Source organism: Sciurus carolinensis, chromosome 12 (assembly GCF_902686445.1).
Source record: "Sciurus carolinensis chromosome 12, mSciCar1.2, whole genome shotgun sequence".
Taxonomy (NCBI): Eukaryota; Metazoa; Chordata; class Mammalia; order Rodentia; family Sciuridae; genus Sciurus; species Sciurus carolinensis.
This window is the reverse complement of record NC_062224.1, coordinates 72,353,167-72,376,618: the sequence shown is the minus strand read 5'-3', so window position 1 is coordinate 72,376,618 and position 23,452 is coordinate 72,353,167. Positions and strand designations below refer to the sequence as shown.

Below are 23,452 nucleotides of genomic sequence, written 5' to 3'. Positions count from 1 at the left end.
TTTCTCAAAATTTAACCTACAAAAATGGCAACTCCATATGATTTAACTTAGTTCTCTTATCTTCACCCACATATACAAGGACTGTTCAGAGCAACAAAGTGATCCTTCAGATATCCAAGGGGATTCTGTGCTGAACTTGCCGCTTAGGAAGAAGGGAGAAGGCTGTGAACAAGAAGTGACAGAAATACCCTAACAATTGGTTTGGTGAACACTTTGGTGCAATTTATTACATAAAAGAGGTGGTGGAATTAATCAGCCAGGTGGCATCTGGCCGTTTCCTATCACCCTTCTTGAGGCAGGAATGTGGTAAATCTAGACACCATGGAGTGAGCATTTTAAAGAGATGCTTGTGTTGCCATTAGATGGCTCTCAAAATCTATTCACTAAGGCCCCCTCCAAACCCAGAGTTTGCCCATTTTTTTTTCAAGAATAAGAAAGGTGCATGCTTGACAAATAAGATTGACCTTTCAGTCCCAACTTTGTCTCAACACCCCAATGCTACAAAACCCAACCAGAATCATGTTTTGATCATTTGCTTTAAAAATGCCAAAGGGAAACTATTTGTGTACTAGAAAACAAAGGAATGATTTTGAAATAAATTCTTGCACTGAATGAGAGTCAAGGATTAACTAAGACTAGAGACCAAGGAAGCTCCTGGTATAGATTAGAATTTGACAGAGTTTAGAATAGATAGGAGAGTGCTTTGCAGATTAAAGTAGGGGGTAGTTAGGATATATTCATGAATAAGATAGAAGACTCAAATGAGAAAATCTAAACATTTATTTTCTAGGATTGTGAACACAGGAGTTCTGTTTTTTAAAAAAAACTATAATTTGTATAAATATTAAAAAATTAGCACTACTGGGATAGATGCCTGACAGGAGCTAATTTAGGTTGTTATTTATTTTTTTAAAGAAAGCTGAGGACTTGAGAGGGACAAAAGAAGGACATAAGTCAACAAAATCCTGCAGGTGCTGATTTCAACAGGTGTGTGACTGTTGGGGTAATACTGACAATGGTCATAACCAATGTGACTGTAGATTGTGAAATTTCACCTCTGAAATTGATGAAAATAAAAAATGATGTTAGAATTGCAATAATGGCTTTGGGAACCAGTTTTTTTGATTTCCACATTTGCAACTCTCTGAGCAGAGGCATTCAACCCAGGAGATTCAGGGTTTATGGGTAAGGAAATGATATGGGCATCAGAAGAGCAAGTAGAACTAATTCCTATTACTGCTACGATGGCCTCTTAGGATAAAATATAGTATACATTTCCCTAGATTAATTGTTTTAGATTGTGACAATCAACCCAGGTGGAAGATTTCAACACTATGGATAATTTACTGAAGAATAGGGAAAAAATGCTACTGTAAACTGTCTTTAAAAGTTCAGCTACCAAATGATGGAGAAGATTTTTATGGGTGATATAGAAAAATCACTGTTAAACATAGTTGCACTGGAATACACCTGGTTTGTAAACTGGGAATTACCTATACCCAATTAAATACTGCGATTGGAGACATAAATTGACAACAAAGATATTAATTCTAGTCCCTTAGATTTTGCATCACACAAATCTAGGGGCATCTGTCACATAGCTTATAACTTGAGTAGTGCCATTCCACCATGGCTATACAGTATGAGGTTACAAGAGGAAGATTCTGTATTCCCTTACCTCTCCCAGAGAATATTTTTACAATGTATCTAGGTAAGTAAGTTATCAGCGACCCTTCAACCACAGAGTTACTGACCCAAAAGCAACAGGACTTATACAATTCCTACCACCATCACATCACCCTCTACATTGTTAAAGATAACTATACAGTTTAAAATAATTCCTTAAAAGGGGAATTAGCTCTCTACCTTCAGAAGGTAGAAAGATCTGAAGATGTGGACAGATCTTTCTCTACAGAATGTACAAAGAATGAACATTCCAATAAAAAATGAAGCCTTTAGAACATCCTATATGTGAAATACAGTAGTGCTATAGTAGAACACAACCATTAACAACACAGTTGTCCTTGAAGAAAAGCATATTTTGAATTCTAAAACCTTTGAAATATATCTTACTGGGATGAGTTACCTATAGTCTAATCAATGCACAGGTCCAAAAGTCTTAGGAGCGTGTACTTGCAAAAATTAAATTATAGCAGATGTAAAAGGAGAAGCCAAACAGTTCCTTTGAACCTTTGAAATAAAATCTTAGTGTATAGTCAGATAGTAAAAAACACACAATAGATTCTTCAGTTTCTAGATTCCCAACCATATGTTGTTCAAGTGGTTCTAAATAGCTTTGGATATTTGAAGACTTTTTTTTAAGGATTTCAGTTACAGACATTTTAAAAGTTTACCCAGGGCAAGTATAGGACATATAAGTGAGCTACTGGTTGCTGGATAGATGTGGAGAAAAGATGTGTTCAGACCCCAGGGAACTAGCTGTAACAAGACAGAAAATAGAATGATAGTATCTACATGATGGTCCTTGAAAGGAAGAGTGGGTCAGAGATTGTGATAGTTTTGAAAGTAGACAATAATCCAACCATTCAGATGCAGCTCCTCCTGTGATTGACACAATGTAAGGCTTTCTCCCGGTGAAACTGAGCTCAAACTTAGAATTCTTACAATTAGCTCTCCCAATATTTGCCATTCCACAATTACATCTTCCCAAATTCAGTAGCATTGCCTACTCTCTGTTGCAATTAGAGAAGCTTAGAGAAAACATTTATGTAAGGGCAGAGTATTTTTTAAATAAATGATTTCTTCATTAAGTCAGCCAAGATTATTGAGTCTAGCACTTTGCAAAATATTCTCCTTCAAAAAAAAAATATTCTCCTTCCACTTTAACCCTGGGAATGTAAAAAGTAAGGAAGGGGAAAGAAAGGGAACAAGTAGGAGAAATAAGAGAAAGACTAAGAAAATGATGGAAAGAAACAAGAAGGTTAGCATAGAGGGATCACATAACTTCCATTCACTCAAGCTTGGAATTCCATTCATATACTCAAAATCAAATGGAGTCCAACCTCCCTTATTTTATCATCCCCTTCCATGGAGGATGGAAGAAGACCATTGCTGATAGAGACTTTAGAGATGATTCTCCCCAGAGCCCTCATTTTACAAGCAAGGAGGAGGTTCTGGAAGGGAATGTGACTCATAAAGTTCTGACTTGAAGCCAGAATCACTGTGGGTCACTCAAATGTTCTACCAACCACAGCTGCCTGAAAACAGTAATGGCTTTTCCAAGCCTTAGATGACGGTTAATGACACCCACAGTGAGATAAGATGGAGATGCTCTTCTTTCTCTTGGGGAAAACACAGATCAGCTCACTGCCTCAGAACCTGCAGGAACAGCTGGAGTTAGACAAGGCCAGAGCTAACACAGCTTTCAGGGTCACCTCAACCTTGGAAAGTACACACTGCAACTTCATAGAGGCAAGCTTCGGAGCTAATTTGTCCCAACAAACCATCTCTGGTGGTAATTATGACATTTCTACTGATTAAGAACATTTCATTACATTGGCCTACTTTAACAGCTCCCCCTATAGTAAAATAGTGTGATACAAAATAAATGAGAGGTACTAACTACTAGATAAAGTTCGATAGCATCAGCTGCTCCATCAAGGAGGCAAAGAAACAAAAGAGGAAAATGCAAGTTTTTTTTTAAAGGAAGATAAGAGCAGAGAGTGCTGAGGAGAGAATGTGGGGAGGAAGGAGGCATTTGCTCAATCAGTACCTATTTTCAGAATTTCCTTCAAGCTCACTTGGACTGAGAGCAATCAATTATTTAAAAGATGTAACATGATGCTTCCTTCGTTGAAGCAAATCTGCAAGCAGACCCCAAGAGAAAATAAAAAATGAATTAGGCAGAATTTATTAGTGTACTTGAAGAAAACAAAGATTTAGCTATTGGGATTCACTCTGTTTAGAAATAGTTCAATTTTGGCTCCTAAAATCCACAAACCTTCCCCCCACTCTCCTCACCTATTTATTTATCATTTTCTACAGTAGATCGCACACAAAAGGAGGAATGAATCATTTCCTAAACTTCTCCTTTCTTTTCAGATTGGGCTTGATGTATTGTCTTCATTTAAATTACAAATACACTAATCTGTAACACTGTTTACCAAGTAGCATTTTAAATGAAAGATACAAGAAATTGCATCACTCACATTTAAAAAATGACTTTAGACTCCGGACCTCATAAAAAATAGCCGACAGTGTTCTCTGCCTTTGGCTGCTGTATTTCAGTTCAGTGAATGAAATTCAATTAGTGGGCTTTGTACTTAGGACATTATGATTCTGATGGCTGGTCTGATCAAAATGGGTATGCCAAGCCCTAGTTCTGAATTTTGGCAGTGCTCAGTTAAGGAAAAAATTCAATCGAGTGGGTTGGCATGAGGGAAGTTAGTTTCAGAGATGTTTAATTTTCACCATGATTAGAAAATACAGGAGGAGACCTGCTTCCTGGGATGGCTCATTACTATTTACTAAGTAAATGAATTAACTTTTGGAGAGACCTCAATACCTGAGTGTCATTACCAGTTTTAGTACTTTCTAAAAATAGCAAGTAGCCTAAAATAAACCAGTAACTGAATGGAATCAAATACACCACAGATTTGATTCCCCTTTAGGTTTTGTACTGCCTGGGCTTATATTCCAAATAATTAATAGAGAGACCAGAATCTTCATGATGCTGACATGACCTGCCTCATATAAATAATAAACACCTCAAACAAAATCCTGGGTCTTTACAGTGAAGACGTGGATTACAGACTCAGTTCAAGAGGGCCATGTCTCTAGAACTTCTGAGAACAAGACCACTCACAGCAAAATCACTGGGCTGATGCCTAGTTCATCATGAGTCTTGACCCCCCTGGACCACTACAGGGACACCAAAACACCACTTTATATCTACACAGATCAAAGAGAATGCTAAGAGCAAATGAAACTGATCAAAACATGGCCTCTTTGGACAGCAAAAATAGAGAAGCAATAAAGGAAAATTTCAGAAGGATACAGGTACAGTCACTGATCTATTAATTATCATCTTAATTAGCCACTTGAGACCTGGGCATTTATTTGAGCTTCAGAGTTGTCTTAATATACAGATCAGGGGCTGGGGATGTGACTCCATGGTAGAGCATGTGCTTAACATGTGCTTAACATACTTGGGACCCCAGGTTCAATCCCCAGCACCTCAAAAGAAAAAGCAAAACTCACAGATTGGCTCAGGTCATATCTTTGCAGAAACAAAGAACATCCTTGGCATCTCTTTTCTCTCATCACCATGATCCATCCCATCTCCAAGTCTTTCTCCCTTCTTGGAAAACAATGACGGGAATGGACACATTAAATTCCAAGAAAATTATTAATACAATATATATACATATTCCAGAAGAAGCATCTGACTTCTCAGGATGGTCCTTGGAAAGTTGTTCTAGGCACTGTAAATACAGCCCAAGAGTGGACCACGGCTCAGTACAGATGGGCGACCTTGACACCTCATGAGTGCCCTTGGTGCTATTCTTCTCTGACTCAAAAGTGTATCCCCCCATCTGTTGCTGATATGAGTACATCATATCAACGTGTTTTCAGAGATTAAAGAGATCCACTTCGAAGCATATCTTCCCCTGCGTCAAATATCAAGGGGAAAACACACACACACTTCTTTCCCACAAATGGGCTGCCTCATATGTGTTTTCTCAGAATTCATCAGTAGAATGAACAGCCAGAGTGGTTAGTTCCAGCTTGCAGGGTTAGGCCTCGGCATCTCTCCCCAGTTCCACACTCAGTGAACTCATGTCTGTAGCTTGAAACTATCTAGTATTTACATGAAGAAACTCAGCAAAAAACAGAAATCAGATGAGGCTGTTCCCCCTCCCCAAAACACACACACCCCTGTGAAAAAGCCAGTTTACTATCATTTCACTGGAAAAGACTTTGATGTTATCATTTCTCTCCTGGCAAATAAGAAGTACTATGGAGTGTCCCACGTTAATACCCATCTTTTCTTTTGTTTCACATGATGAAGACTAACCAGTGGTTCCCCAAACTTCTTGTTACCTTGCACACAGCTACAACCATTTCTCTGGCCACCCCTGAACTTCTGTTGTCATGGGACTGAGTTTCCTCCATGCAGAAAGAGGAGTGAGGGGAGTCTCTCCATTGGTGGTACATAAAACCCTTCCTCGCCCCATATCCCACATGGTGTCCTTTCTGCTACCAAAGTCACCTTCACATTGCCACTTGAAAGAGATTCATCCCCATCAGGAACATTCATTATGAACTTTATGTGAAGAAAAAGAAAACTTTTATTATTTTTGAAACATGAGATATTTGGGGGCTTTATTTGATACCAGAATCACCATAACTATAACTCAAAACTCTTTCTCCTCTTTTTTCCAACTATTTTCTTTCCTCCCTTTCTTGGATATGATAAATCCAGGGGTGAGGACTGGTCAAGCTGGGGAAGACAGACCTAGGGAGTCTCATAGGATAACTGCTTTCTCACCTACAGTTTTTATTTCACTTAAGAATCTTTGGTTCTGTGTGCCTGGGCAATTCATTCCCACGCTCATCAGCTATAAAGCTATGCTCTTCCCATAAACTTGCAGTACAGGGGGCAGCTTCCTCTTTCTCCCTTCAGTGATGTCACCTAAATGAGATGTTCCAATTTAGAATCATTTCCACGTTAGAAATATATGAAGAATCCAATCCATATGCCCTACGACTTGTCAAGGAAATTAACTATAAAGACAGTATCGATATTATACAATTAAAATGAGAGCTCTTAACATATTTAATTTCCCCCTGACCTGACTTTCTTCAGTCATTATGGACAAAAAGTATGAATTCATTATTTGCAAATAGCCCAGATTGCTTAATATATTCTGGAAAGAACTGAGACACCCTCTTGTGTGCACATGCACATACATCCAAGCATGCAGGTTTCTCTATCAAGGACAAATATGATGATAAAGTTAAAAATCAGGAACCATGCCATGCAGTTAATGACACAGACTCTGGACAGTGGAAATATAAACATATTTTGGGTGCATGTATCTTCCCTAACATCCAAAAGGAAGGAACAATGGAGGGAGGGAGAGAAGGAGGGAAGGAAATTGGGAAAAAAAATTCCTTTAACTTTTCCAGATTATTTACTATATAAAGCATCATATGTCTCGCCCCTATAAACTTGCATAAGGAATCTATTTGGAGGTGTTTTGGATTGTTGTGTTTTTAAAATTTTAACAATCACAGCTCTGAAGCTTAATCACTTGTATGTGCTACAAAACCAGATGGTTCAAGTGGGTGTTTGTTTACAAGCTCTTTGCATAAGGTTTTTAGCTTCTTTTTAGGCCAAAGCTGAATATTTCAACTCAGAGAGGAGGCAAGAAAGAATAAATTAAAAAAAAAAAAACACTGGATTTCATATGTCCCTGGGTTTCCACCCCTCACTCTGCCACTGTCTTGCACACTTTTCCAAGTATGTATGGAGGACTAAAGAAACAAGGACATAGGCTCGGAATGCTCTGAGTTCTCTGGAGCATGCATACACTCTTGAGCAGGAGGCATCCACCATGGGCCAAGTGCTGTTCTGGATGCTATCAGTGAACCAACTAGAAAAGAACAAAGCACTCTGCCCCAACCTCTTCACCATCCTGAAACTCTAGAATTTAATGTGTTTCCTGTTGTTAGTGGCTCTTGCAATAAGCTGTTTGGACTAGACACATTCACTCCCAGCTTCCTCCTTCTGCATTAAATGAAAGAAAGAAAATTTTCATGTGACTTCCCCCATTCTTGGTTGTCAATGCATTAAACACACACTCACTATCTGCAAACTGCAAAGGCCCACAGGTTTATTTACTGCAAAATAAGAATAGTAAAGTTTTCTTATAGGAGAATGAAAGGCACAAACTTTCCTGGCTTTGAAAATAAACAGTCCATATTTCTTATTTTCTTGATGAGAACATTATGTCTCTCCTGGCTCCCTGTCTGCTCTGGTACTTACCACTATTCAGTTGAAACAAAGACAGTAAAAACTTGCTACCTTCATTTTTTTAATTTATTATAATTAGTTATACATGACAGTAGAATGCATTTTGACACATCATATATAAATGGAGTATAATTTCTCATTCTTCTGGTTGTACATGATATGGAACCACACCAGTCATGTAGTCATATATGTACATAGGGTAATAATGTAGATTCATTCTATTATCCTTCCTACCTCCAAACCCCTCCCCTCCCTTCATCCCCTCTACCTAAAGTACCTCTATTCTTCCCTAGCCCCTCCCCACCTTATTGTGAATTAGTATCTGCATATCAGAGAAAACATTCGGACTTTGATTTTGGGGGATTGGCTCATTTTGCTCAGCATGATATTCTTCAGCTCCATCCATTTTCCTGCAAATGCCATAATTTCACTCTTTAAGACTGATTAATATTCCATTGTGTATATATACCATGTTTTCTTTATCCATTCATCTGTTGAAGGACACCTAGGCTGATTTCATAGCTTAGCTATTGTGAATTGAGTCACTATAAACACAGATGTGGCTGTGTCACTGTAGTATGCTAACTTTAAGTCCTTTGGGTATAAACCAAGAAGTGGGAGAGCTGGGTCAAATGGTGGTTCCATTTCAAGTTTTCTGAGGAATCTCCATACTGCTTTCCATATTTTAACATGACTAATAATGTTCAGCAGAGTTAGCATACCTAGTATTGATGTCTTAAGTCATAAGCTATTGTTTTGTGTCACCTAAACTTTTGTTGAAAACTGTTGTTGAAAACAAAAGTGGTCTCTTTCTTGTCACTACCTAATTAGTTCCAAAAACAATGACATTTGAGGTGGAAGAGGTAAGTCTGTTAGCATTTCAGTGAGCTTGTTTCTATCAAATTCTTATAACAAATGAGCAAGAAATTATAAACTAATGAAAAATGTATTTGTCACTATTATGATTTTTCTCTTTTGCTACTTTGGTGGAAAATTGACTTTTTTTATAACTTCTTTAGAATTCCCTCCATAAGATATATAATTTGACTTTGCCTTTAGAATAAGGAGTGTGTTTCATTTACCATTACCCATCAGCCCTTCATGTCCTCAGGAATTGTATCTGTGGATTCAACCACCTGGACATTGAAAATATTGGAAGAAAAAGTGCATCTCTACTGATTGTGTTCACTTTTCTTGTTATTTTCCTTCAATTACACAATGTAACAACTATTTACATGGTATGTCCATTAATTAGGTATTCTAAGTAATCTAGAGATGATTTAAACTACATAAGAGAATGTGTGCAGTTTAGGTGAAAATATTATACTATTTTAAATAAGGGACTTGGGGATTTGTTGATGTTGGTGTCTTTAAGAGTCCTGGAACAAATCTATATATATGGAGGAAAAACTGTAATTTCACACAAACAACACAATTTCTGGCACATGCTTTGTACTCCATGAAAGTATGCTTAATGAATGAAGAAATAAATTAATAGGTATGAGTATTCTCTTTCAATTCTAATGATCTCAAAACTTGATTTAATATATGCCATTAGTCTTTACAATGTAAAGTTAGGAACAACTAGATAAATCAGCACATTCATGATTTATGTGACTGTTTTGCCCCTTATCCTGAAAGTAACTTTAAGAAAGAGCTTTTTCATTGTTTATAGCCTTTAATAAAGGAGAGTATACCTGGTGTAATTCAAACAGAATTGAAATGCTGTCTTGATTTTCAATAAAAGAAATCAAGCTTAGAAAATATACATGTGTATGGAAACAGTGTCCACAATGTAGGATATAGGAATCAATCCTCAACTAAAACTTAAATGAGCTAATAGATAAAAACCAATTGGATGTCAAAGTGAAGACCAGTACTAAGTGTAGAAGGTCAAAGAGAAACCCAATGCTTGGTTTGCTAACTATCCTTCCACTATGCTAGGCAGTAAATGTTCTTATTTGCAACACAGACTGTTTTGCTCAATTACTAAAGATGCTCATCCTATTGAGTAAAAGGGAACTACAGTTTGATGTACAAGAACAGCACAATACTGAGCTTTGTAAGCACAAAACCAGGGTAGATAGTTGTTGCCATCACTTCAAGAGGTAGGAAATGCATCCAGAAATTCATATTATTAGACTTATGCTACAAGCATACATCTCTTTTATTCTTTTTAATATACACTCTCCACCTAATGAAAGGTCATAGAATTTTCACAAGATGTTTATTGTGAAATTTAGTGGTCTTATGAAAAGAGAGTGTTCAAAACCAAGATGTCATTTTCTCTAACACTGGGAAAATCTATTTACATATCAGCATACGGAGTGCTGTGCTGCAGATCAAAGGGGAGTAGAGATACCAGCAATGGCCATGGCATACCATGGATCCTACACCATTTGTGTCTTATATCCTGCTAGCAGCAGTATGTTCATTTAGCATCAAACACAGATTATTCAGAGACTTAGATGATGCAGCAAGTGTCAATACTGATGTTACTATGTATAGCCCAATAAACTGCACTGTGTACAATAATAGCAATGTTAAGCTTAGGTACCCCTCTGGGTATTAGTGCCTTAATATAGATACAATGCTATAAGCACAGTTTACAGCATGGAATATAAACACAAATCCAGGGATACTAATAAATCACTTTCTTGACTGCTTAAAAATATACTGCCAAAATGGGCTTTATGCCTTACACAATGGAGCAGAAGGCAGCGATATATATTTAAATTTTCCATTTTTAAGCTGTCACTCAAAAACTTTTCATACTTTTTTTAGCTTATTGATCTTACCGGCTTGTGATAAGACTTCAACTGCTTGGTTGGGCTGTTTTTAGCTTCTGCTTCTTATTAAAAGAGCTAAATCGGGAATCATAAAATGCTACTAATTTAGCAGTTTTCAATAGAAATGAAAGCTAAAAACAGCACCAAAATAGTGTAATACTCATGCTTTATTGCCCTAGAATCCCAGATTTAACTACTGTATAGCATAATTTTGAGTGTAACAGAACCATATATGTATACGCATCAATACGTATCAGAAAATAAGAGCTTGTATTAAATATGCTAAATAATTACTACTGATTTCTGATTTTTGTTAAATTCGTTTACATATAAATACACATACAGATTATATCTAGGCTCTGTGCTTTTATATTCTTTTTCTTTAATTTATAAAGAAACATCTATCCTTAATTCCTTAACATTTTGTCTACTCGTTATCTTAAATACACATCAAAACAGCATCTGCAGAACAGCTGGATGATTGCCCAAATCTGCTCAATCAACTTGTAAAACTGCCCCACACTAGGTTTTGAGTGACAAATTACATAAATCATAATCAGAAAATTTCTAAATGCTGATTCTGGACTCAAAACCTTGTTCTCTCAAACTCATGTCTGCTTCTCAAATTAGACTTTCTGTGAGCTCTTCAGCAAAGTGTGATTTGTTTCTCTCCTCAGTGCTGGCCTCAAAGTTCAAGGTTCAGTGTGAAAGGGACAGTGGCCCTCAAAACTAATTACCCATATTTTGCAAAGGGCTATATCAAAAGAGGAAGCCACAGCCCCACAAGGACAAGATCCATAATAAATGTTTCTGTGATGAATGAGTTGTGTGGTCATGGTTGGGGATCTTAGTGCAGTCCTGAATCTTGTCCACTCAGATATGACAAAGCTCTGGGTTTGCTCTTATTCCTCAGAACATCCTCCCTTCATGTCCTCACCAGCAAGGATGCTGGTAGCAACTGCTAAACAGGCATGAAATTTATTCTCAACAGCAACTGTAACTGGATTTTTTGTTACTATCATTAAGTTCACCTTTTAAGTGAATCCTGAAAGCTATGCAAGCAGAATCGGTTAAAAAAAAATACATATTTACAACGTTGGGCAAATGGTAAAGTACTTGCCTACCATGTGTGAGGCCTTAGGTTCAATCCCCAGCATTGTAAAATAAAATTAAATTAATAAAAATATTTACAAAGGGAAGATATGTTTCTTTCTCAGTATATCAAATATCATTGGTCTTCCACAAATGTTCCTTGTTTACTTGTTATCTCCTACTGTTGAGATTTTTCATCTTCCTGCAACATATCAAACTGAACCCCCAGATCTTTCTTGACAGTGCATCACTGCCAGCTACTAGCATGTGGACATAACCAGGAGCCATTAGTTTTCTAGAGAACTCACTGTTTCCTCTTTGTTACCCTCACTTCCACTAATCCAACTGCTTCTTTGAACATTGCCTCTCAGTCCCTCGCGCTGGGTCACTTCAGCTTGTCTACAATCTGCATATGCATATATGTGAGGGAGTGTGTACACCCAACCATAGAGGCACATTTCCATTTCTCTCCCACATAAATATGGTGATGAATTGGCCGCTTAGAGCTTTTCTGACAGCCAGTCGAAATGGTAGCTACAGTGACCAGAGGATGTCCTAGTTCCTCCATGCAGAAAGGTATTCAGCGCACGTAATAATTATCCATCCATCTCGTTCACACTAAAGGCATGGCAATGCAATTTTAGCCTTATAATCAAGACCATATGACAAAAACCAAGGCCATTAGGGACCAATTTCAAGTATTCTCTGCAAGACAATGATTTTCCAACTGCACTTACATATGCTGAATAGTTACCTCTGCACCACCGCACCTGCTCTCATTTACGTAACCCCGTTTTCCAAAGCCTTTCTTAGTAATGCAATGGAGTAAAGTTTTAAAGGCCTGCTGGCTTTTCCCTCCCCGTCTTCACTATTATTATTATTTTTTTTTCATTTCCCAAAGCATAGTATGAAACTGCTGAGGACAAAATTTCTGCTCATGCCAATGATCATATTTCAGAGATTTGCTCTCCTCCTCTTCTTTTCTGTCCCCTCTGTGCAGATTCCACCCTCCCTCCCATCCCTGCTTGCTTTCCTTTGAACTGAAGCATGGTTCTCCAAGCCCATAATTACTTCACATGTACTTTTGACCTCACCACTTCAGGTTCAGTGACATAATAATGTTGTCTCTGAAAGGACGTGATGTCATCATAAATCACGGAGCTGTACCAGTAAAAGCGCCTCTTGCAGTGGGAAGAGTGCTAAAATTATTTTAAAATTATATATGTGTAGCTCAATTATTTTTTAATGTCTTAAAATTGTCTAAATAAATATATAAACCTACATAAATAAATCAGTGCCCTTTTAAACAGATATAATGGCAAATACTAAATGTAATAATGTGGTTCATCATCAACGATTCATTGATTTGGAGGAATATCATGAGACTATTAGAAGGAAAACATAAAACAGCCCATGTAAAATGAAAAATGAGCCAGACACTATATTTTGCTATTATTAGATTTTCTATGAACTCCATACTCATTCTTGAACTGTTTAAAAGAAGAAAAATAATCCCTAAATATCAACTAATTGTCATCTTGGGTCTTTAGATTATAAGTCAGTTTGTATCATAGTATCTTACCTCTGAACATGTTTTAAAATTATGAGATAACAGGCTTGTTAATACAAGTCCCATCAGTAATTTTTTAGTTGCAGGACTGCCTGGATTTCTTCTTAAATGCCTTAAGTAATAACTACATGATAAAAAAAAATTAAACCTCAATACAGCACCTCTCCCCTGAAGAAATATTCACACATTTTGGTGACCACTTTCCAGAAAGTTCTGAAAAGATACTCTATAAGAACTCTCTACTCTAGCACTGGAACTATCAAAATCAAGTTCAGTTTTCTTCATTCTACACCCTGGAAATATCATCTTTATTCCCACTTCTTGATGCTTAATTTAACATGATGAATCTTGGCCTCTTCTAGGCAAACAGGAGCAGAATGTATTATACAATCATCAATATAATGCCTCCAAAAGCTTGTAATTACATGATCTAAGCACATGTAAATAAGGGAAAATGAGTCAAAGATCATAGTTTGTGCATTCTATCAGTCGCACAGTATTCTGATATTCTCATTTGGTTGTAAATGTACATAAAATGCATGCCTCAGAATATCAAGGCTATCACATATAAATGGATATGGTTCCTGTTAACATATATGCTGTATTTCCTCAATTAAGACACTTGCCAACTGACAGGCAGAGGAGTAAGTTGTGACATCTCAGTAGCGATCCTGCCTGAGCATGTGTGAACTTAGCTGTTCATCTGATTGTCACCTCGCTGATATTATTTGCATTGGCAACGGCACATGAAGTTGGTTTTAACTTAAATTTGAATCTCTTAAAGTGCCTTCAGAGAAGATTGCCCTGTGGTGCTACACTGAAATAAAGCCATTGTGTGCATAGGAACTAGTCTGTCACATGCCTGGCAATGCAGTTACAGACAAAAGAAATGGCCAAGCCTTTCACAAGAAATTATAGAATTTTCAATGCTAACAGAGGTTGGTGTGAACAATTACTTTGCCGCTCATGTGCCAATCATTTATCAGTCAAAGGCTTTCAATCAAGCAATAAACAAAACCCAAAGTTTAGCCAAGTAGGAAAAATAACAAAATAAAAACAAACAAAAAATAGATGAAACCCTAGGATTCTGCAATAGTCTTGAAATTGTCCTCCAGATGATGAAAAGTTCAAGATCATAAATACAGGTATGGAAAGCACCACATCATCATGAAATCACAAGTAATTGTCAAAAACCAGACACAGTGGCACATGTCTATAATCCCAGCTACTTAGGTGACTGAGACAGAAGGATCACAAGCCCAGGCAACTTAGGGAGACCCTGTCTCAAACTAGTAATAAAATTTAAAAGATGGAGATCTAGTTCAGTGGTACAGTGTCCCTGAGTTTGTTCCCCAGTAATAAAAAAAGAAAAGAAAAAAAAAAGGTACTAAGAATAAAAGCAATTCTCTGGGGATACCACCTTTTTTTTTTTTTTTTTGCCTTCTTCCTGACTGGTAGCTTCTTCCATTTTCTAGGTTGATTGCTCCTCATCCTCTGAATGCTTAAGAAGCTAAGTCCTTGGATATCTTCTTTCATCTCTCTGTACTCATTCCCCAGGTGGTCACAGCTACATTTGACAATTTTGAATACTACACACACACACACACACACACACATACCCCAGAAGTTTGACTTTCGCCAAGGTGATTCTTCTGAGCTCCTGTCTCATTTATCCATCTTCCTACTCAGCACATTTATTTGGACATCTAATCTGCATCTCAAAATGGACATTTACAAAAGTCACTCCTGATTATTCCCACCCTTTAACCAAATCTATTCTTTCCTCCATATGTTCCATCTTCTGGTTGCTCAGATCAAAAACTTTAGAGATATCCTTGACTCTTTCCTTAATATCTTCCAGGTAATCCATTTGGCTCTTCCTTCAAAATATACCCAGGACTGACCCGTTAGTTCTCTTCATCTTTACCATCCCAGTCCCTACCACCATCATCTCTATCCTGGATCACTGTGGTGGCATTGCATATGGTTTCCCAGAGTCCAACTCTGCTTTCTTAAGATTGTTTTCCACAGAGAAGCCAGAGTGATAGTATATTCTTTTTAAAAGCAAATATTCAATTACTAATTATTAATCATTGCCTACAACAGAATGCACAGATTTAAAAAGTGAAATGTGTTGAATTTTTACAAATGTATATATCCTCAAAACCATCCTGATCATTATAGAATACTTTTATCACCCCAGAAAGTTTCCCTTATGATCTTATCCAATCACCTGCCATAGGAAAGACCATGTTCTGATTTTGTTCCAATTTCTATTATCAAATCTTACTTAATTTTTGCCTGTTTGAGAAATTCCACATGAATGAGAATACATGATATTATTCTGTTGTATGAGTGCCTAGGTTTTCTTTTGTACAGCCTAACATTTATGAGTTTGTCATTGCTGAGTGTAGTCATAGTTCATAGTTTATTAAATAGCAGTATTCCACTGCACAAATATACCACAATTTGCTCATTATTTGTTAGTGGACTTTAGGATTGGTTCATAGTTTTTAGATATTTAAGAATAAAATTCTATGAATGCCCTGTACTAGCCTTTTTGTGGACATATACCTTCATTGTTTTTAATCAATACCTGAGTGTGGGATTGCTGGGTCATTTGGGAGAAATTATCAATTTCATAGAAACCGCCTATTTTCCAAAGTCTTGTGTTATTTCACTGGCAACAGAGAAAAGTTCAGACTGCATTATATTCTTACATGCATTTGGTTACTGTCAGTGGAGTTTTGTTGTTATTTCTTTTAATTTTAGTCATAGGGCCTGAAATGGAATCTTGTGATTTGATTTCATCCTCCCCTGATAACTCATGATTTTGATATGCTTCCATGTGCTTATTAACCATTTGTACATTTTATTTTGTAAGGTATTTATTCTTTAGTCCATTTTTAAAGAGTGAATTTTTAAAATATGTCATATTGTTACTCCTCTGTTCAGAGATACCCACTAGCATTCAGATCACCTAGTAAAAGCCAAAATCTTTACAACATTCATGAAGGTACCACATGATCTGCTGCCAGGTAACTGTGATCCTAGTCCTAATCAGCTGGCTTCAGACATCTCAGCATCCTTCAGTCTCTGAAGGACCACTCAGTGTACCTCTGCAGGAATTTTCTTCTACCAAAGACTCATCTGTATATGTATGTATATATATATCATATATGTTATATTGTGTTAAGTAAAGTTTAGTAACAAAGATAAATAAACAAACCTGTACCAACTACTAAGTGCGAGCAACTAGTAATCTTCATAAGAATCTGAAGAAGAATTCTTACTTTATAGATTAGGAAATTGAGGTTTCAGAGGGTTTAAGTAACTTGTTAAATTCATACAACTAGTCAATTCCATAGTCAGAATTAAAACTTTGTCAAATTGTATGAGCCTGCCTAAATATTAAACATGTACACATGTGTACATGTTTGGGTATGCAAATTTAATTTGAATTAGAAATAGAACATTCAAAAATGAAGTCTGTAATGTAGAAAAAAGCATAACAATTCTAGTTCCTTGGTCATGCTTTTATAAAATTATAATGTACATGGTTGCAGTATTTAAAATTCCTTTTTGAAATAGTTAAAATAAAAAGTACCTATGTATGATAAATGTAAATCATGAAACAAAATAATAAAATTAACTCTCATGAACCTACGGTCCAGTCTAAATAAGGAGAACTACCCAAACTGCTCATGCTGCTGTGGACACTCCTCAAGCACACACAAGCCTACTTCTCACCACAAGTAAACACATCTTGAATTATATTTGTATAATTCTTGGTTTTCCTTGGAAATTTTTGTGCACATAAATAATATTTATTATTTTTTATTTCCATGTGATTTTCCGAGATGGCATCATACAGCCAAGCATGGTAGCACACATCTATAATCCCAGTGACTCAGGAGGCTGAGGCAAGAGGATGGTAAATTCCAGGCCAGCCAAATACAAAGTTTAGCAACAAGACCACACCAGATGGTAACTTGGTATCTAACAAAAGCAAATCACAAATCTGTGGAGAAAGAAGAACTCTTCAGCAACTTAGTGAAATCCTGTCTCAAAATAAAGAATGAAAAGGGTTGGGAATATAGCTCAGTGGTGGAGCACCCCAGGGCTCAAACCTTAGAATCAAAAAATGAAAAAGTTGGCATCGTACTATGTGTAGTCTTCTCTGGTTATTTTTGTTTCCTCATTAAATATTATACCTCTGTGATTCATCCATGTTGATGCCCCTAGCTGTGGATCATTGATTTCACTACTTTCCTATATTCCATTGTAGGAACATACCAAATTTATTTGTTATCTTTCTGTTGACTTCTTCCATCAGAAACCAAAATGTATCATAAAGTTATTGTGAGACAATATGATATTTATACAAGGAGAAACAAATTGATCAATAGAACCATATAGAGAACTTAGCAATAAGACTATACTAGGCAATAACTGGGTACCTAACAAAAGAAGATATGTGGGGAAGGAAGGATTCTTCAGTAAATGGTTCTAAGATACTTGATTCATTTTCAAAGGGACCTACCTTGAACTACACAGGACCACAAATTCCAGCTGCATTAAATGCTGTGAAAAGCACACCTACAAGACTTTAAGAAGATAATACAAATGAATATCTTTACAAATTCTCACTTAACAAAAAGAAAAATTATTTTTGACAACACAAAAAAATGCCAAACATGAAGAAAAAGATTGATAAATTCTAATTAAAAAATTCTTTTCATCAAAGGATACTATGAAGAAAATAAAGGGCAAAAGTCACAAACTCACACACATACATGTGTATGTGTAAAACATACATATTATCTATTTCTTATTAAGGATTTCCTTTTGAAGTGCAATCCTATCTTTGCCAGTCACAATTTGAGTACCTTATTTTTATTGTCTCTATTTCTTCCTATGCTTGAAGAGTGGGAACCCAATTCACTGTTAACAGAATTTTATTTTAGGCTGTTTTCTATTGCAGCATTTCTAAAATTCTACCTTGTTTTAAACAAAGGCTACTAACCATAGGTGGCATTGTTGTAGCATATATCATGTTCTCAATTACCTGTATGACAGCAAAGACTGATACTAGTAAAACTTCATTTAAGTTTTTTAATTCAATTGAACGGGAAGGTCATTGACACCTCAGTAATTGCTATTGAAGACCATTTGGCTAAAGGAGAAAAACACACACACATATACACACACAAAATAAATTGTGACTTAATCTTTACTTTGGATTACTCAATTTGAAAGAATTGCCCAGTATGGTCCTTGTTATAAGATCATTACTACAATTATTTTTCCCTAAGAATTTTTTTTAAGGATTCTAAAGCAATAGTCAAACATGGCATAATTTATATAACCCATATTAAGAAACATAGCTGTGCTTTCCTTTCCTTTATTTGCAACCCCAAAGAGAAAGTCTAATTTTTAAGTTTGGTTCTAGTTCTTTGTTATGGAATAAACCCAGAGGAATGAAAAGATACAGGAAGCAGTCCGGGAGGCTTTGAGCAGACTTTCCATGGGTGGGCAACATGGTAGCAAGTGGGTGACTTCAGCAGGAGCCCTGACATTGGCTGAGCACCTTCAAATGTCATTTCCTCCCAACTGGAGACTCTGTTGAAGTTTTTCTTATTTCCTCGCCGTCTTCATTCCAAGAAGATAGGGCTTAGTGTAGCTAAGTGCCTAAAATTCCTTTATCTGTGAAAGTTTAAAAATGTGTTCCCACTTAAAAGCATGGCAGAGAGAGGGGTGTGAATGAACATCTCAGGCTGGAAATTTCATCTGCAAAGTCCTGCATCTGTTGTCTCAACCATTAGATAGTGGGTTCCGACAAGTAGAGACCTTTCTAATGTGTGTGTGTGTGTGTGTGTGTGTACACGTGTGTTACATTGCAAAACTCACTGTTACGTTAACAAGTCCTGTTGCTAAAACACAATGCCAGCAAAATACCAGAATGAATAATGAACAGAAGTGCATTATTTAAGGGATCATTGAAACCGAATGATTTTAAAGCTTTCTAAAAAGACATTGCATTTGGGGGCTACATTTCCAATATTACACACAGAAGACACAGAACTCTGAAAAAAATATTGAATATGAACACAGGGGTGGAAAACAGTAGCTGAGAAAATATACACATGAATATGAGGAGATAGTGATAAGCCCAAGCAAGAACTGGGACTGGGGACTTTATCACTTTTGCATACAGATGGTTGCTCCCAATATTGTGGAAACAACTTGGGGCTTAGAAACCCAAACACCTGGATGTGAGACCCATCTGCGTTACATATAAGCCACATCCCCTGAACAAATTCTATAATCTTTCTTGGTTGTTTTGTGAAAGGAGAGAAAATAATATTCAACTCACTGAGTTGTTCGAAAATTTAATGAGCTGACGCACTTAAAACACTTTGTAAACTGTAAGGCACTATATAAATGTGATTCATCTATTTAAAGAATAATTATCAAAACAGATTCTCCCTGAGGAAAGAACAAAAGGAAATGGGTTTATTAAATTATTGCGAAAGGAATTTATATTAGGCAGCAGGAGAAGCATCCTGACTGTGACACTCATTATAAGGCAGGCGACAGAGTTGCTTTCTGAGGTTATAAACCACCACTGTTTAAGAGAATTAAAACAATCTTGCCTGGAAGTCAAGGGATAGAGCATGTGACACTTTCTTCTGCTGCCCAGAATTGGGCTCAAAGTTAATGAAATTCATTAGCCAGCTCAGTCTTCTAAAGACAGACTTACCCCATGGTTCTTGGGACCCTAAGGAATCTAATGGCATCAACTATGTCCTTCCACAGCATCTGTAGGCTCCCTCTTGTCAAAGTTGAATGAAAACTTGCCTAACCCCCACCACTATCCCCAAAGGAAGCTTTTTTAAAATAAAACTCCAACCCATTAAAAAAAACAATTGATGGCATTTTGCCAAATATTAAACCATGCAGGGCCATCTATGGAGAAACCCAGAGAAGAAGAAAATCACATTGTGCTCTCTGATTCCTCCCACAAGGGACACTGAGGACCTGCTCAGTGCAGGGCTCTATGGTATGTCCTGGGAATACAGGTCAAACAAGCAGACAGACCCTGCCCCAAGGAGTCTCTGTCCAGTAGAAGAGTCAGACATTATTTAAAGGCACATTATGAAAATAAATGATGTGAAAGGGGACAATAAAGGAATCTGAGCAACCAAAAGAAGTCAGACAAAAATTATCTGAGGATGCGAAGATGGGGTAGATATCTAAGGAAAGAGAGTAGGTATTAACTAGACAAAGAGAGGACTTGGAGATTTCTAAGCAGAGAGAACAGAGAGTGCAAGGAACCTGTGGCCAAAAGGAACATGGTGAATTTCTGGATCTAACAGAAGCAGCAGGGCAGCCTCATGGGGTAGAGATAAGGTGTGAGTGGGACTGAGCAGACGAGACGGGGACTTCGAGCCGTGTTTCAGATTTCAGTCTTCATCCTCATGGTAATGTGAAATTACTGGGGTGATGCAGGTAACAAGATCATCATGGAACAAACCTAGGAATTGCATGTGGAAGGGTTAAAGGATGGTCTTAACCACTTTGCCATGAAAAGAAGATGGACCGAAATTTTCTGGAAGTTTCCTTAAATCACAAGTGTGCAGGCAGCACCCCCGATCCTCTCCATCATGTACTGTGTAGCCTGACCATGTCTGTTTCTGTACCTCATGAGCCACTCTGCTGAACAAGTCTTTTGCCCCTGCAGAAGCTGAGGATGGGCTGTAGAGTTTGATAATGGCAGAGTATGATGCATTTCCTAAAAAGGAAGGAGTATACAGACAGGTGAGGGTGGTGGCAGACCCTGAATGTGAATCTGTATGTCTCTGCCTAACCCTAAAGGTGGACCTGCGAAGAGAAATTATCATCCAAACTTACTCTTCTTTCTGGTTTAGATAATGACTCTTTATATTAAAAATGTTCCTACCATTAGTAGTTCTGTATTTATAACAGGAGAAGAAAAAAAAAAAAAAAAACTCTGGCAAGGAAATAATAACAAAATGTATGATCCACAGAGGTGGTGGGAAGATATAATGTTATTTTACATATTTGATATAGAGCCTAAATTAAGCCATAGAAAAGAGGCCATGAATCTTCACAGCCTCATTATCAAGCCTTCCTAAACCTCAAATACAGAAAAATACATTTCATAAACAAAGGCCCAATAGGATTTTAATAGTACAATAAATTTCACAGACATTTGCACTAATCACATTTCATTACATTTTGTTTTCAAAGAAATTCCATTTGATGGAGAGTCAGATTTTGAAAGAAGGTACAAAACATCTTTTGAGAAGCACTTTTTGCCTAACCATGAACACATGAGTCAAATGTATCACAGACAAGTATAATGCGACTGAGAAGTTCCACACGTGCCTTTCCCCTGCTCCTCAGCTTTAGTCTGTCAATCTCCTAAGTCCCTTCAACATGACGCATCTTTCCTCTACACCATCCTGAATGGCAGGAAATCCAGCCCTCAATTTGAGTAGTCAATCCTAAGGTGTTCTATGATCCTGGATGCCTTTCAGTATTCCGTGTTTTTCAATACATAGATGAATTTTCTGATACAAGTTTCCACCTATTCATTACTGATTTAGTTGTAGACATCCTAGTATGAATGTCATCACAGAAATAATCTCATATCCAGAAAAACAGATCTGTTTGTCCAGCACAATCTTTAGATCGGAGCAAGAGGGGTTCTTACATAGGTCCCATGCTTTGGCAGACACAGCTATGGGTGTGCTCTGTGGTATAAGAAGCCTATCCTTGCCTAGAATCAGTGCTCCCTTCTAGACCTTTGAAGTACCTGGAAGCCTGGAATTCCCTACTCAAACTGTCCTAAACCTACTTCAGACCCAAATTCATCCTTCCCGTGGCTGATTGTTTAATCAGATGCACCCAGGCCTGAGGGGAGGCCAATGGGTAGCTATTTCAAAAGGATACGAGTGTGTAGACTAGGGAATTCCTACAAGTGTGCATGAAGATCCCCAGGATGCTGGAAGACACTGGAAGGTGCTGGGAGTGGGGCGAGAAGAGGGTCAAGCTAGGGCCCGGGGCTGAGAACGAGTTCCCAGTATGCTGCTGTAAGCTGGTGTGGTACTCTAAGAAGTCTGAGAATTCCAAATCAGAACTTAGCTTTCCAGGTCATTCTGAACTCTGCTTCTCCAAGTTTAATGTGTTAAAAAGTACCAGGGATCTTGTTAAAATGTAAATTCAGACTCAGCAAGTCTAGGTTAGTGGCTGAAAGTCTAGCCAGCCAGTGAGCTCCAAGATGATGCTGACACTGCCCCCATGGGAGCCACACGCTGAGTAAAGAGGACCGTGAGGGAACGCGAACATACACATTTTATTTAACAATTTGTTAGCTTGGTTTGTAGCTTTTAAGTAACTATGGTTTGTGGGTCTCTATTTGTATTCTTATCCTAGAGGGACCCGTGGCCTTTCTCTTTCTTCAGAGTGATCTGTCCCTTTCCACAGAAAGCTCAACTTAAGGAAAGATTTTGGTTGGAGTACAAAGTTTGACAAAGGATTATTGGTATTCATTAACTTTGCCCCGCATAATGTCCCAGGTAGTTACCCAGGTTTCCCACAGATACTAATAATTCCTCCCTCCCTCTCTCTCTCTCTCAAACCCAGGTGTGTTCTACCAGTAAGCTACATCCCCAGTCCTTCCCCCACCCCCATTTTTTATTTTGAGACAGAGTCTTACTAAGTTTCTGAGGCTGACCTTGAACTTGTAATCTGCTGCCTCAGCTTCCTCCTAAGTCACTGGGATTATAGGTGTGAGTGCCCTGCACCTGACCAGAGATACTATTTCTGTTGGTGTGAATACAATGAAGACTTCTCCTGCAGCAACCCTGCCTTACCTGTCTTCACTACCCCAGGGTCTCAGGCTCTACCTCTAATTCTAAGAGGCATCTTCTAAACAGAAACCAGGGAAACCAGAGTAGAACCCTGCCACTCCTT

General features: G+C 37.5%; 1 protein-coding gene across 4 annotated transcripts in view; it reads right to left on the bottom strand.

Moving 5' to 3' along the window:
- Esrrg (estrogen related receptor gamma) overlaps positions 1-23,452 on the bottom strand; it is a 589,781-nt gene that overhangs the window by 418,677 nt on the left and 147,652 nt on the right. The window lies entirely within an intron of this gene.